The 17024-nt window shown below is 45.8% G+C and overlaps 1 protein-coding gene across 4 annotated transcripts in view; it reads left to right on the top strand.

Moving 5' to 3' along the window:
* The window catches only part of Elmo1 (engulfment and cell motility 1), a 510606-nt gene that overhangs the window by 37360 nt on the left and 456222 nt on the right, over positions 1–17024 (top strand). The gene's annotated exons all lie outside the window — the stretch shown is intronic.

The raw sequence follows: 17024 nt of genomic DNA on the forward strand, positions 1-17024 counted from the left end.
GGATTTAAGTTCGGTGAGCTGCTTTCTTCTGTGGAGCACATATTAAAAACATGGTCATACCTCACGTCACAACGGGATAACTTTTGGTGATGGTGCATAAGGCATTGGTGCCATTGTGTGAACATCATAGTATGTCCTTGTGTGAATCAAGGTGACATAAGTCAGTCACTTTAAGTGGCCTCTTGATGTAATCAAGGGAGGCAGGAACCTGGGCATGGTGCCACACTCCTCTTATCCCAGTTCATGGTGATAGTGGGAGGAGGATTGTGAATGAGTCTGAGGACAGCCCAGGTACACAGTAAGGTCAGGGAGGGGTGTGTATGTGTGTGTGTGTGTGTGTGTGTGTATCATTATCTAGTGTAATGTGCTTCTTTATGTGTGTTGTGTTTTTATGCCAGCTCAGCACAGTAGATTTGTCATGCAGCTCAGCTCATGACTGTCCATGAGACTGAATCACAGAGCTGTGATTGTGGCTGAGAAAACTGTGTCCCGCCCTGTCAGTAATGGTAGCATTCCAGTGGCCGTGAGTGTTGTGTCACAGCATTATGGTGTGTGTGGAGCGGGAAGGCAGTGTTCTAACAAATGCTTTGCATAAATATCTTTCATAATAACCAGAAGGAAGAGGAAAATTTTATCAACCAGATAAGGGAAATAGGTTCATTTATCTCACAAATGAATATAAATTCTCTCAGAATAACAGTATTCTTCTGAGTAACATTCCCAGTGGATAAGAGCACTGCCTGCTCTTCCAGAGGACCAGGGTTCAATTTCCAGCACCCACAAGGCAGCTCACAACTGTCTGTAACTCCAGCTCCAAGCAACTCAATGCCATCACAGACATACATGCAGACACAACACCAATACACATAATGAACAAAGAAACAAACAAAAAATACATTTAAATGAAAAAAAGAAGAGACCCTGAAATACAAGAAATGATCCTCTAGCGCATGTTGCCTCTCTTGTTTAACACACTTGCAGAAAAAGGCAGCACGTTATTTAAAGAGTATTGAGGTTGAAAAGAGTAAGAGTGTTAGTGTCTCTGCCACTATCATTTTCTGTATTTTCACTGCGACAATTCACGGTGCCCACTTGTTCCTGGGAAAGAAAGCACTGTGGTGGTTTCCCTTTAAATACACAATGCTCTCTCATTATAAGGTAAATATGCATCTGAAAATAACAAAATCAAATAAATAAAATAATAACAAATCAAAAATAGGACGGAAGGAACAAACACGCAATAGGTAGGACAAAGAAACAAAGAAAAAGCAGAAGAAACACATACAGACACACACACACACACACACACACACACACACACACACACACATGCACCATACAAACAAAATTAGCTACCATAATAGGTAAGTAAAAAAAAATCTGTAAGAAAAGGCAAGAATAAGCCCAGAAAAAACATTATAAGACAAAAGAAAAAACATCTTCCATCATTATCATTGAGTTTGTGTTGTGTTGGTCATTAACTATTAGACATGGGACCTGCACTCAAGTTTCTCTTAAGTGTGGCTTTTATATCGAGTGTAAGTTCACTGGGGAAATAAAACTAATATTTTCAGGTGCATATTTACCTTATAATGAGAGAGAGAAAGAAAGTGTGGACTTGGTTGGTTGGGAAAGTTGAGAGGATCTTGGAGGAATTGGGGTATAAGAAACCATAACCATGTCCCCTTGATGGGGAGGCGTGCTGGCACTCAGAGGAAGGATAACAGGTCACCAAGAAGAGACTCGATACCCTATGAGCATATACAGGGGGAGGAGGTCCCCCTCAGTCACCGACATAGGGGAGGGGAGTAGAAGGGAAGCAGGAGGGAGGGAGGAATGGGAGGATACAAGGGATGGGATAACAATTGAGATGGAATATGAATAAATTAATAAAAAGAAACCATAATCAGAATAAATTGCAAAAAAAAAAAAAAACCACAATGCTGTGTTTGGAAAGCATGGGGGGGGGGGGGGGGGGGGGGGGGGAGGGGACGGGCAGTGGCTGGTGGAAAAGAGAGCTTACTTACAGAGGTGTGTGGGGAAGGCTGCCCATTAACTTACCACCACACCCGTGGGATTTCTCACTTAGATTATTAGCCAGGTGGAATTCCTGTATCTTGGTAATTGTTTCTTAAAGCAGTTTTCTAAAGCTAGCCAAAAACTACACCTCCAACTTCCTGTTCCGGCTGCCAGTGTTCTGTTATTTAAAAAAAAAAAAAAAGGTGAAGCCAAAGCAGACATGGGCCAGGCACCTGTCCTTCCTTTACACTCTGACCTCGGCATCCGAGCAGGTACTCAGGCTCAGGAAGTGCACCCTTGGCTCCACTGAGTTCAAAACTCCCTCAGACTTCTTTATTTGTATTTTTATTGTTTCTCTTGCCATGTGACCCACTGGTTTTCAATATTTCCCCAGGACTAGGGGTTTGGAATGGAACGAAGGAAGAGGGAAAGGAAAACAAGCAGCCTGCCTGGTCTCACTACGTAGCCCTGGCTGAACTGGAAGTTGCTATGTAGACCACAGCTGCCTGGAGCACGCAAAGATCCATCTGCCTCTGCCTCCTCAAGGCTAGAATTAAAAGCACCACTGCCACCACCACACACAGCAACATAAATATTTTTAATTAAAATAATAGCAGGGTGTGATTTGTGATTTTTCTAGCACAGCCTGGAAGTTTGTGAACTAGATGGAGCCTGGGAGGCCAGCAATCCCTGGTCTTGCTGAAGCTGCTGAGCTCAGCATGAGCCTAAGTAACTAACTGAGCCGTGGAAGGCAACTCCAGGGTTTGTCAGCACAACGGGCTTCCCTGATTGAAAGCTAACCCCCGCACTGTACCAGTTCCCTGAAATCTGCCGGACACAAGAAGTTCATGGGTGCATGTTATCTCACAGTGCACTGATGTTGGTCTCCATGAAATAGCTTCCCTGAGTTGTCATGGGTAGAGACCTAGTGTGTGCCGATGTATCAACTTTTCCTAGTGACCTGTCGATATATAAAGACAACCCTGAAAATCAGTGGCTTCTAAACCAACCATGTTTGTTTGTTGATTTATCATCTGTTTGGTTTATGCTCTCTGAAGATGAGATGTCATGCAGCCCAGGCTAACCCCATACTTGCTTTGTAACTGTAAATGACCTTGATCTTCCTGTTCCTTAGCTCCTATGTACTTGGATTACAGATGTCAGCCACCATACCCAGCAACAAAGGTTTGATTTTGTTCCTGAAACTGTACTTCTGGGCAGGACTGGGTGGGCATTCCCTGTCTGTGCTTACATGGAGTTGACCAGGATGACAGTCAGCCCTTTCTAGAAGATCCATTCTCAGGACTGAGAGCTCAGGTGCTGTAGAGACCCCTAGTGCTGGGGAATTCCGCTGCCTTCTGTGCATCCCCCTGTCAGCGAAGTTATGATCAGACTTTCCACAGACTTTGTAGAAAAACTGCTTCCTTTCTTCAGAAATGGGTCTTTGAGATTAATTCATGTTTTTGTCCGCACTTTGATAGCTTCTTCTCTCTTGCTTAGTACTGTCTCATTGTGTGCAGGTACCCATAGTTTGTTTCTTTATTGAAGGCCACTTTGGTCACTTCTGAGTTTGAGAAATTATGGGTAAGGCTGCTGTAAACATTTCCACACATACGCACAAACACACACACACTCCTCACATGAGAGTGGGGGAGGAGAGAAAAATATCCCTTAAACCCAAGATTTTGCAATAATGACATTTTACATAACATTTTAAAGACCAGGAAAGTTACACTTCACAATATAATCAGCCAGATTATGAGCCTTACTAGTGTTTCATCCATTTTTACCCATACCTCTTCTATATTTGAGTGTTTGTAGTTGTATGAAATTTTACTATTTGTGTGCTCTTCTTAACTGCCAACCTAATCAAGATTCTGAGCTGTTTTAGTCCACAAAGAAACTGGCTGGAGCTGCCCCTTCAGAACCCATGCTCCCTAGCCCCGGCCTTTTACACTGGTGACATATGTTTTTAAAAACTGTCTTGGGAGCCACTAATCCAGTTTTGTTCCTCATCATCTTCATCATCTGAGGGATATTTATTGATTTTTCTTTTATGCTTCTTGTGTTTCTGAGGCTCCTTCCTCTCAGGTTGGCTTGAATGAGCACACACATCTGTAAAACAGGGAGCTCCCCCCCATCACGCCCACCCACCAGAAGTTGGTTATAAAGAAGTTGCAATCTGAGTATATTTCCTGCAGAACCTGACACGCAGTTATTAGTGTTAATGCAGCAGATAGCTGAGTCTGAGATTATTATATGATAGGGAACTTGCACAAGGTTCATTAGCGAATTCCTTTAAAGAATGACCCACTTTAGTTCATTTAAAACACGATTCAATGTACCAAAAGAAAATGCGCAAATAAATTCTTAGAGGGAATCGCAATTTGTATTCACTAACCAGCAAATGATCATGTGGTTAAGAACTAGAAAAAGGAGAAGGTATAAATGAGCTGGGAGCGGGGTGGGGGGTGGGGGGTGGGGGTGGTGGGGGGGACACTGAGATGTTGATCGCGCCCATTGTGCATTTGGAAGTACGAAATTCATTCAATCGTCATGGTGTAGGCAAGAAAGACATAGGACACCAGGATGATTCTAACTGTTGGGTGCTCAGAGGGCATAGCAATGCACATGGAGTGCCAACAGGACATGCCTATGAAAGGAAGAGTAGAAGTGGCCCGCTGCACTTTGAGGATGTACCACACATGCCCATCCTCCAGCTTGTATAGTGTAAACACAATGTTGGAAGGCAATGTTCATGCCAGAAAACTGTGTAGTTACATTGTCAAGAGCAACTTTACTCCAGAGCATTCTAGAGCATGGTTTTTCAACCTCAGTGCTATCTATGCTTTGGGCCAGATAGATCTTTTTTGGGTGAGTGTATTAGTCTTCTGTGAGTGTGAAAAATAACTAAGAAAACTTGGGAAGGATGTGTTTTGGCTCCTGCTCTGCAGGTCCCAGCCTGTGGCTGGCTGGGTGGTGTAGAGCATCCTTGGAAGGAGTGCACGGCAGAGCAGGCTGCTCATCGCAGGGCAGCCAGGAAGCAGAAACTCCATAGCCTTCCTCTTCTCTGTTGCTCCAGCCATGTTCCAGCCTGTAAGGTGATGGGGCCTCAAAGCACAGTGAGTCTCAACCTCAGGGTTGTCTCACACGCCAGCTGTCTCTGCTCACATATTCACTGGGCTCCCAAAAGTGCCCTTTAGTCACCTCTTAGGCATCTTTGCGTCTCGTCAAGTTGATATTTAAGGTCAATCATTGTAGTGGGAACTGTTTGTATTATAGGGCCATTATCAGCGTTGCTGGCCAATATGCACTGGTTTCCACCAGCAACTCTGCCAGAGTTCTAGTGAAAAAAATGTCTGTAGGTATTATCAACTGTTCCCCAGTGGGTAGGAAAAATCACTTCTGTGTAGGAACCACTCACTTAACACACACACACACACACACGTGTGTGTGTGTGTGTGTATGCGTGTGCAGTAAGTGACTTTTTTTCCCCTCAAATTTACAATAAAGATTTGGTGCTTAGATGGCGTTCTTTATCTTGTTTTGTCCATTCATTGTATTTGTGATTCAGTCATGTGTATAGTATAGTTTATACTTTTAGCTGCGCTGCACTAGGTGCTAGCTTGTGTCTGAATTGTCCTTTAATATGTAGCAAAGGTTAAGTCTCTCGCTGGTGGACTCTGTGGAGATAGCTGAACCTTTAGGAGGGGAAAGTCACTGGGTGTGCCTTGAAGGATCTCTTGAGACCCTAGCCTAGCCTAGTCTTCTGTCTTCCATGCTCCATCAAAACATACCACTTCCACTGCCTTGTTAAGCACCAAGAGATAATAGGACCAACCAACAGGGCCTTCAGCCCTTATCTCTGGTATTTGTTAGTGTAACTGACAGCTTGTTAGTGTCCTAACAAGTTGAGACACTTCAAGACTGCATTATACTTTATCTGTTGCTACACACACACACACACACACACACACACACACACACACACACCCTTCGCTTCTACTTTCCCTATAAAAACATCATTCTTCAATGAATATTTCTTTTGTACGGAAGTCTGAACATATGTGTGATAATTCTGGATACTGAAAGAAGAAACACTGTAAGATTTATTCAATTTTATTATACATGACCAAGCGTGTTGCTTTCCTGAAACTTTGTCCTTTTAGACTTCCCTCCCGCAGTGTGTGTGTGTGTGTGTGTGTGTGTGTGTGTGTGTGGCCCTGTTGACTCTTTATCATTGTTGGTGTTTCACACTCTTTGCCTGTTTGAAGAGTGACATGCTATTTTATTGTTGCTTTGTTATGATTTCTGATGACTACTGCATGCCATCATCATCTTGTCTTCTGAGAAGGACTCTTGAGACCTTATATTCAGCCATACATTTTAAACATGCAAAAAACAAAACAAATCAAAACAAACAAACAAACAAACAAACAAAAACCAACCAACCAACCAACCAACCAAACAAACAAACAAAGAAAAACCAACCCAAAACCAAAACTTTAGAATGTTTTTCTTATTTTCGCTCTTTTCTTTTCTTGTCTTTCTTTGGAATGCCATTGTTTCATTGTTTGCTGTCCCTTTTTGTTTCATCACACTGATTTGACATCTCATAAAACAGACATGTGCAACAAGGGTCATAGCAGAGAAAAAAAAATGATGAAGAATGTTAACAGCACAAATCTGTCCCCTTTCACAATTAAAAAAAAAAAGGTTTCAACATTCTTATTTTATGAGTGTTTTGCCTGCCTGCATGTATATATACCGTGTGTGAGTTTGCCTGATGCCCATAAAAGCCTGAAGAGAGAGTTGGATCCCCCGGAGGTAGAACTAAGCCTTCAAGTGGGGGAACCAAACCTCATCAAGAACAGCAGCAGGTGCACTCAACTCTGCAGCCATCTCTCTGGTCCATTTCCCAATTGCTTCCCGGACCCTGGTGCTTGCGTGAAGGGTGGGATGAGTCCTGAGAGGCAGCAGGTGGAGGAGGGCCATCCTGAAGGCTGCTTGAGCATACCTACAATCCACGGCTTCATAGCAGCTCGTGATTTCCTCACCTGCAGCGGCAGCAGACTGGAATTACTGATAAGAGAACAAAGGATTGATATTTTCCTTGGGAGGATGGAGGCTAGCTTCTTGAGGCCAGCTGTTGGAACTTTCATGGCTGGAGCTAGCGGGACACTTGGTTTTTTTCTCTGTAAAGATTCTGGATATTGGCAAGGGCTGGCAGGCCGTGAGTTAGCCAGTCTGCATGTACACTGCGTGTGCCACCAGCTCTCCACCCTCACTGCTGTGGAAGCTGCCCTTCATCCCAGCCAGTCTCCCTACTCGATTGCAGTGCCCTGGGCACACGCTCATGCTCCATTGGTTTATGGTGGCCAAAGCTGAGAGATAAAGGAATACAATGCTGAGGGGGCAGCCTTAGTGAGCTTGAGCATTTTATTTCATCATTGGCATTTGTGTCAGTCCAAGCAAACTAAAAGCGTATTTATTTTACTTGAAAGACCTGTTATTCTTCAGTTTCTATGGGACCGATAAGCAGGCCTTTCATAGTTCTAAACTTTGTGGCCTCATTTTTGTGCTAAATGGTAGATGTGATCTGTGCAAATATTTTATCAAACTTAAAAATATTTCTTGCTGAAAAGGACTTTCCTAATGGACTTTTAAAGCCTGCTGCACACGGGCCTGTTGGAGAGCTTCTTGTGTTGCTTCTGTGATCTGTGTATTGAGCAGACATCTGCGGGTGACCTATGTTCTGCAGCATACTGTCACAGAGAGGCCCTGTCCTCGCCAGCTCCCTGCAAACAGAGAAGGGAGGTACCAGGCAGTCTCGGGCAGAGAGGAAGAACTGAATAAGCAGTCTGGGGAAACTGGAAAGGCTTCCAATTGGAGGAACTCCCCTGCTGTATCCCGAATAATGCCTGTGGCTGTGACCCACGGAGTGGGGGCAGGGTGAGGCCTGTAGGGGAGGACAGAGCAGGGAGAGGCTGGCTGTTAAAGGCGGGGGTTGGGGGGGTGGGGAGGGTGGGGTGGGGTGGGGGTGGAGGGGGTGAGGCAACTGCTGACTTAGGAGAGAAACTGTGTCTTACTGGGTTTGGGTGATCCTTTAGTCTGAGGTACTCAGAACACCCATATGCCCTACTCTTGGGGGTGATTCATGGCAATAGAATCTCATTATTTCTCAGAATGATGCTCTCTCAAACCATGTCAGTGCCCCGCTGGTAGCTCCCTTACCATTGCTTCCTTGATCAGGCCCCAGTGACGCCTCTTCAGAGAACTTTGATCAGCAAATGCTTTCTTCCGGCATATCTCAAGGAGCCGTGACTCTCAGTGAGGTCTCCTGGTCATATGCCATTTGCTTTTTATTCAGGAAAAAAAAAAAAAAAAAAAAAAAGGACAGGAGACATAGCCAAGCAATAATTCATTTTTAAAACTGTTTGCAGCTGCATTCTGAATTCCAAAGAAAAGTACATGAGAAAGGGTCCACGAAGCGTTTTGAACCAGGATACCTTCTTTTTTTTTAGTGAGCTTGAAGACTTAGCTACCCTCCACAACAGAGGAAGTGCCTTGGGCCTGTGCAGCCCCGGGCCTCACAGGTGGGCGTGCTGAAATAGGCACTGCATCCTCAGGACCTCTGCAGAAGCCATCATGGATGTTTATACTTCCAGAAACCAAAGAAGCCTCTGAAAGGATTCTTTTCCTGCAGCCCTTGTCGTTATTGGTGGGACCCCTTACGATGTGCGAGCCAGCTGAGGGAATGGCCGAAAGCAAAAGTGAGAGGGCAGGAGAAAGGAAGCTGTGGGAGCCCCCACACTCCTCCTGAGGTCTTCAATAAGGGTAGCAGGGAACAGGAAGCCATCAGCTCAGAGATGAGTCTGGAGGTGTGGCTGCTCTTCCTGTTACAGGGAAATCATGGGTTTCTACACTCACGCTGTGTATCACGTGTCCACCTGTACAATGTCAGAAAGAATATTTTTGTCTTGAACATTGTCTCTGTTCTGTCTGCTCACACCCCTTCCTTCTGGCCTCTAGACCCCTGGCAATGACCATTCCTGAGTCTTCTAGAATGCCAAACATTCAGCATTGTACAATATGCAGCTTTCTCAGACTGGCTTTCTTTCTCTTTCTTTCTTTCTTTCTTTCTTCCTTCCTTCCTTCCTTCCTTTCTTTCTTTCTTTCTTTCTTTCTTTCTTTCTTTCTTTCTTTCTTTCTTTCTTTCTTTCAAAGATTTATTTAGCTGGGTGGTGGTGGCACACACCTTTAATCCCAGCACTTGGGAGGCAGAGGTGGAGGCAGAGGCAGAGGCAGAGGCAGAGGCAGAGGCAGGCAGATCTCTGTGAGTTTGAGGCCTGCCTGATCTATAAAGTGAGTCCAGGATAGCCAAGCCTACACAGAGAAACCCTGTCTCAAAAACCAACCCCCCTTTCCCCCGAAAAAGATTTATTTATTCATCACACATACAGTATTGTGCCTGCAGACCAGAAAAGGGCACCACATTTCATTATAGATAGTTATGAGCCACCATGTGATTGCTGGGAGTTGAACTCAGGACCTCTGGAAGAGCAGACAGTGCTCTTAACCACTGCGCCATCTCTCCAGCCCCAGAGGGGTGCTTTGTTCCACAGCTCATCCAGCTGCCGATTGAAGGACATGTTGGTGGCTTCTAGTTTGGGGGACTTGTGCTAGACACATCACCTAACAGATTTTTGTTTGTTTGTTTTTGTTGTTTTCTTGTGGACATACACGTTCAACTCATTTAGGTAAGCACCTAGGAACACAATTGCTGGGCTGTGGGTACACCATATTTATTGTGTAAGAAATGCCAGATTGTCTTCCAGCATGACTGTTTCCTTCCCCTTGGCCTCTTGATGGCTTTCACCGAGGAGCCTTAGATATAGTTTGTGGAAGAACACAGGTGCCGCTTAGTGTCTAGCACCCTGGTGTGAAAGACTGAGTGAGCAAAGACCCGAGGTGTCTGTTGCTATACAGTTCTTACTGCTAACTGAACCAGAAGTACCAGGGCACATACATTAAGTAGTTGGAGGATGTCATCAAAGATGCGAGCCTTTCTTTTCCTTCTGTCCTCCCACTGTATGAGGGTTTACCATCACATGTCATGTCTTTATATACCTAACGTGAAGGAAATACCAGTGGGCTTCATTTTAGCCTGTCACCTTAACGAGGAAAGTGGAAACCCCACCCAAAATTCCCCAGCAGCTAGTTATCTTGTGATGCCACATTCCACTCAAATGGGTCTTACGGTCGTTCTAGCTGTATAGAGGGCCGTCAGCAGTTCTTTCTGAATCTCTCTAGTGTCTGCTCACAGTTTCTCACTATGAGGATGTGTTAGCCCACAGTCTGCTACTCAAATGATGTCCCTGAGATGATCAGCTGGGAAGAGAAAAGGTTTATTTGGTTCATGGCTTTAGAGGTTTCAGTCCATGGCTAGTTTTGAGGACGCTGGTTACCACAGTTACCTTATGGCACTCAGCATATTGCTCAGCATTCACCTGCCAACCTCATGGCATAGAGAAGTAAACACAAACTCCAGGAACAGGAAGACATAGGTAGCACACATCTGCATTAATCCACTTTTCTCACATTAGGTTTCTTAAAGCTTTGGTCAGTGTATGCGCCTTTTTGAGACCATTTTAGATAGCAAAGATTATTTTCACCAACAACCTCGCCTCCTATTTTCACCAGGGCGGTATTGCAGAGAGAAAACAGGTTTCTCACACCTGCCTCCAGCTTTCTGTTAGAACTCCCTGCAACAAGAGGCCGACTAATCATAGTTATTTACTGTGGGCTTAGGTTATGACGTGAAGATGCAGGCAAGTCTGTGAATAGGTTTGAGGACAGATTGTTAAGCTTTGGATGGCAGGGGGAATTTAAGAGGTCACTGAGGTGGGCTACTGGGGACTAAGGTGTGTATTAGAAGACGTAATAACACCATGGACAGAGAGACAACTGTATGACTCTGTGTGTGTGTGTGTGTGTGTGTGTGTGTGTGTGTGTGTGTGTGTGTGTGTTGGGGGTGCTCCAGTACTCAGAGACAGCCAGCTTGGCCATGGGTCTCTGAAGAGAGAAATAAGAGCCCATATGGCAAAGGTGGGAGACTGATCTTAGACCTTTGTGAGAATGTGGGGGGTTTCACAGCAAGAGCCTGCAGCCAAACCCTGAGCCCCAGGCTGGAAGGAGTTGGGAGCAGGGTGTGTCCTCCTTAGCAAGAGAGCAGGCATCTCCTTTGATGTTCACTCACTTCCCAGGTGAGAAATCCTGACACTGGGCTTGTCTGTTAGCAAGGGACCCCCAGTGTGTGCCTGTGGTATGTGTCAGGGGGACAGCTGCTGCCGATAAGTAGAGGCTAGACTCGAACACCAGTGACTGGACAGCCTATGGATTGTGGTTGCACGGAGTATGATCTAGCTGTAGTGACTGGGGAGACTTCACCAGGCCTGTTTGTTCAGTCTCTTGTCACTGGGCAGCTTCAGGCCCCTCCCCTGAGCACAGAGAGGCCCCTCCCACTGGGGGGAATCATATGACTTTGTTCAAGGGAGGTCTGAAAAGTATTTCCAAGTTTTATGGCCCATTTCAGGAGCAGTGGGTGTGAGTGACCTTCCTGCTTCTGCTGTGACAATTTTGGGGCAGTGTGTCCAGAACCCATCACCTCATGTTTCAGACATGCATGAGTTTAGGGGTTCCTGCAGGAAGTAAGCGGAAGGTACAGATTAGGGGTCTGGATCAGGTTTGCTTTCTCTGCTAATTAAAGAATTAAAAGGCTGCGGAAAATCTCAAGAGCAACAGGTAGCAGGGGAGAAACCTCAAACACTGCAGCTGCTGGAGTCAGCAGTTAAGGAAAGGTGTTTCTCAGGGCCGGGGGTGGGGGGTGGAGTAGGGGGGGCGGGGTGAGGAGACAGAAGGATACAGAAGTACTCAGAGAAAAAGACCCTCTGCAAAGAAGAACAGGGACACCAAAAATTCCAGTCTCTTCTCCAAGGCTGTTTGTTGTTGTTGTTTTGTTTACTTATAAATTCTCTGAAGAGTTTTCCCTCCATAATTTAGGGTTGGTCAGGTTGAAGAAAGGCAGGATGGTTGATTGGCTGACAACTGCATGGTCAGGACTTGAATTTGTTGAGCCAGTCCAGCCTGCTGGTTGGGACTAAGCACACCAGATCTCTGTTTCCAGCTGTCAGGTGTTAGGTCTCAAACTCAGGACAAACGGCTGAGATGCCTATTAACATATCAAAGCAGATCCTGATGGCCAGGTTCTCCCAGCATCCTTCAGTGACCGGCCCTCCTGGCTGGCATACCCATACCCGCCCCCCTGAACTTCTCCAGCCCAGGTACTTTGCCCAGCTCTGACCCCTATATAACTCAGCCATTTTGGCCATGAGATTTTAACTCTTGCCCAGTCTCATGGCCCAATCCTTTCTCCATCTTGCTTGGCTGCTCCTCTCTTGCTCTCCTGACCCTTCTCTCCTCACATGGCCTGGCTCAGTCTGGCCATGTTAACTCTGGACACTCGGGTGTCACTGCCTGGGTACCTTTCTGTAGTCTTCTTAAAATCTACAATAAACCTTCTCTTCCACCATATCTAGGAACAGCCGTGTCTCTCTTTTTATTTTATTTTATTTTTTCATTCAATAGGCTTTTGTCTCAAGGCAGGAAGGTGATGAAGAGGATGGCCGCTATTACCTACTCAGGGTTCCTCTCCCTGTCTGCCTTCCTACCAGGGAATGTGCCTACCTTCTAGCGTCTCTGATGGCTAGAGAGCGCTAGGCTCAGCTTCCCCATTTCCTACTGGTCATGCTTGCTCCCCTTGCCTCTTCAGCCCGCGGTGCTCCTTGATCTCCTCTGCATGAGGCTGTTGTAACTCCAGCTAGAGCTATCGCTTCCAGGTAGACGGAAGTCCCGTTTGAGGTGGAACCTTCTGGATAAGGGGGAGTGCCAAGGCTCTTGGTCCTCTTCTAAGTCTTTGTAAACATCTTTATGAGCCTTCTCTGGAAGACTTTGCCCATTTAAGCCCAGGTGGAAAGACAATTTCGCAGACCCGTTCCCAGCGTGGGTGCTGGCTTAGCCTCTGTACAGCTGCGGGAAATGAGGTCTGATTAGTCCTGTGCTGAAACCCAACGGAGACTGTGTTTGTCTCATACTGTAAAAACAGAAGATTTTGTGCCATCTTTAAAGTGGTTTAAATCATAGCTCTTCCTTGACAAGGCATTGGTCTGGAAGGCAAGATAAGGATTTGGACTGAGTTCATGTGCCAGTTGCAGTCTTGTTTTTCCCTGGGGTCTGTTAACAGGGAGCTTATCCAGTGCTGGCAGCGGGGGGTTTGTGCTGTCTTCCTTCCTTTCCCGCTTCTCTTGTACGTTTATGAGAAATCTGCAGACTTTCCAAATGAGCACTCTGCGTTTGATGTAGTATCTAATTTGTGCTAGGAAATGCCTGTGGCTTTAAAAACATATTTTAGTTAAAATGCCTTGTAATTGGTGTTTATGCCCCAAAGTGATTTTTATGAACTTTTAGGAATAGGTAAACACACGAAAATAAAAAATAACACTTAGCGATGTGCTTCCTAAGGGTGAATGTGCGGCTGTGTGGAACGGAAGCCTTTTTTATTTTTATTTTTTGGAGCTGACCCCAGTGGCTTCACAGTTTGTTTACACGGCATCTGTGATATATGGGCAATATACTAACAGTCATTCTGATCTTGTCATGGGGTGGGGGCGCGGAATGATGGTTTCCCAGGCCCACTGGGGCCATATTTAAGTCAAGAATCTTGCCGAGTGACAGCTAAAGGGCCTCAGAACTCATGGAGCGTATGCTGTCTGATGTTCTTCGCTGACAGCACCTAACTCCCCCGGAAGCTGAGTGCTATCCCGTTTTGCTGTGGAAGACAGTGACACACTGAACTTGTGCCATATTAAATAGCTAGGAAGAGGCAGGGTTGGAGCTAGTGTCCCCAGAAGCCCATGCGTCTGTCACTAAATCAATAGCTCTGCTTCTGTACAATTACTTGGCATTCAGCACATGACGTGGGAAGAAGGGAGCAGCAAGTTTGGGGACACATACTCTGGATCAAATAGCTTGCAGATGTGCATTTACTTAATCTTTCTGAGGAGTCCGGGACGAAGGGATTTACGTGGGTATGTGTCGGTGCGTGGCAGAAAGGACTTTATTATCCCCACATATAACACAGAAGGTTGAGGGTTGAAAGCTCAAGAATGAGCGCCCTTTCAGGGTTTGCCGGAAGCTCCTGAGTGGGATAGAGTGGTGGCGCTGCAGGTGACTTTACCACTGGTGCATTTGGTCTCTTTGTGAATGTGTACGTTTCTCATCCGAGTAGCTTCTTGCTGTTTCAGCTGTGACAGTCTCATGCCTTATCGGAAAGGATGGTGACTGTCTACCAGAAGAAAGCAGAGCAGGCCCTTTCTTCCCTGCTTTCCTGTGTACTTGCCTAGTGGCCAACAGCAAGCACAATCATCTCTCATGTTTAGAATTGGTTCCAGGAACCCCTCAGATAGCAAAGGCCTTTGATGCTCCAGGGCGTGCCTAGAAATGGTGGAGAATTTGCATGTAACCTATGCACACCCTCTGGGACTCTTGAAATCATCTCTACACGACTTGTAATACCTAACGCAATGCAAATACTATGTAAATCGTTGTTGCACTGTATAATTTAGGTAATAATAATACGATTATTTTTTTTACAAGTTCAGCACAGTCACAGTTTTAACCCCCAATACTGTGAACAGCAGTTGGTTGGAGTGGAGCCCATGGGTAAGGAAGCTGCTGTACTGTGCTCCCCTTCTCCCTGGGCTGGGCAAGCATTAGGTGTTAGATGGAGGAGGCGCTTGTGTTGGTGTGCAGTGGCTTTGCATAAGCCCTGGTGGTTTTCCAGCAGGAGCTCTTGACCTGGAAGCATTTACATAGGATTCAGATTGATAGGCAAGAAAATCACAGCCCTCTGGGGGGGGGGGTGGGGGGGAGGGGGGAGGAATTCCCTCACCCTAAGAATTTGCTGAGTGAGTTAAATATAGATCTTGACACCAGCCCTCAGTATCTGTCAGTTCTAGGCCGACTCTAGACAGGGTATCAAAGCAGGAGTCAGAACCTGGAACATCAACTTGGTCTAAGGAACTTCTGGGTTAAGAGAACACACTCAGGTCAAACTCTGAAGGGGAGATCTTTGTTCAGTCAAGACACAGGCTTGGGTATCCTGACTGGAGGTCGCCATTACAGGCTTTCCCGTGGGCGTGTGACTTGAATGGGTGAATATATTTCATCATTCATGTTACAGCAGGTCCCTGTCCTTTGAGCCTGTGCTGTGTAGGAGGCACTGTAAGAAGACAGGAACTAGGAAGGAAGCCTTCCTGTGACGGGGCGAAGACCTCACACATGAGTGCACACCTGTTTATCTAGTTGAGCAAAGACCCAGTCTAGAGGTACAGTTATCTGCACATGTGACAATTTGACCAGTGACAGAATGCATATGTATCAGTGAGCCTGAAATATAAGATTGGTACTGAGAATTCCTCTGCCTCAGTGACGTTGTAGTCTGAGGTCACCGTGCTTGTGATGTTGCTGTCAGTAGACTGTGTGCTGACAGTTGCATCAAAGTACTTTAGAAACTTACATTATTGGTTAAATATTTACTGTAGTATATTTCCTTGTCTTGTCTTTCCTTATGCCTGTGTGCATGTATGCACGTGTGCAGGAGCCCACGCAGGTCAGAAACAGGCATTGGAACAGGAGTTTCAGGCAGTTGTGAGTTGCCACGAGGGTGCTTGGAACCAAATCCAGGTTTTCTGACAGAGCAGCAAGCACTCTTAACCACTGGGTCACCTCTCCAGCCCTTCCTATCTTATCCTTTCACTCATCATTTTAGAGAGCACTCATAGTGTGCGTCTTGGATACCAAGTCTCTCCATCACCTTCAGAGACTATGTGGAGGCGTATGTATGTATGTATGTATGTATGTATGTATGTATGTATGCATGTCTGATGTATGTATGTCCAGGATACTCCATAGAGACCAGCTTACCTAGTGACCCATCTTAGAATGCATCTGGCATGTAGTGACACATGAGTTTATCAAAGTGAACTGTCCATGGTCTTCCTTCTATCATCCAAGAAGAGTTGGTGGGTGCTGTGGTTGGACCACTAATGTCTCCCCAAAGTACCCATGGTGAAGACTTGGGTACAGATGACGCCACCGATTGGGAGGTGAGGCCTAATGACAGTGACTAGGTCATTGTGGGTGTGCCCTCTTCCTACCTTCCCTGCTGTCTGACTCCTTGTCCTGACGTGAGCGGCTTTGCTCTGACATGGGTTCCCCTACCATGCTGTTTGCCTTCTCCATGGACCCAACTTGACGGAAGGCAAACAACCAGGGACTGAAACCCTGACTTAATTGAACCCTTCCTCCTTTAGATTGACCATCTCATCTATTGTGTCAGTGATGGGAGGCTGATTGACACAACAGGTGGCAGCAAGGTGGACACAGTGGGCTGCGACAGGGTAGCAGGACCTCCTGTTCTCTGAGCCCTCACTGTTCTCAGGAGGGAACGTGTGTTCTTGGTTCCTTACTGCTCTCTAGCAAGGTTTCCCGTTGTTTCAAGGATCCAGGAAACGCTCGCTGAGAGGGAACCACAGAAGAAACTAACGTGGCAGAAATGTGAACAGAGTCAGCAAATGGTCCTTTCTTATTCCCTACCTCAGTTTCTTATCCTGTTTCTTGACGGAAACAGAGAAGATAGCTTCGGAAGTGACGCAGTAATTGGGTGCTTGCTTTTAAATGGTGTATGGACTGAGATTACAGAGGAAAGATTAACATCCTGACAGAGAGCAAAGAAAATACGAATATTTTTACTTTCTAGGTGTCTGAGAATTGACCTCAAAAGCCTTTCACTATATTTTACATGTATATACGCTAATAAAAAAATAACCCTGGCAATAGAAAAGGGCCGTAAACAATGCCTCTCTTGTGTTGGCAGACACTGTGCT

This window comes from Acomys russatus, chromosome 3 (genome assembly GCF_903995435.1).
Source record: "Acomys russatus chromosome 3, mAcoRus1.1, whole genome shotgun sequence".
NCBI lineage: Eukaryota > Metazoa > Chordata > Mammalia > Rodentia > Muridae > Acomys > Acomys russatus.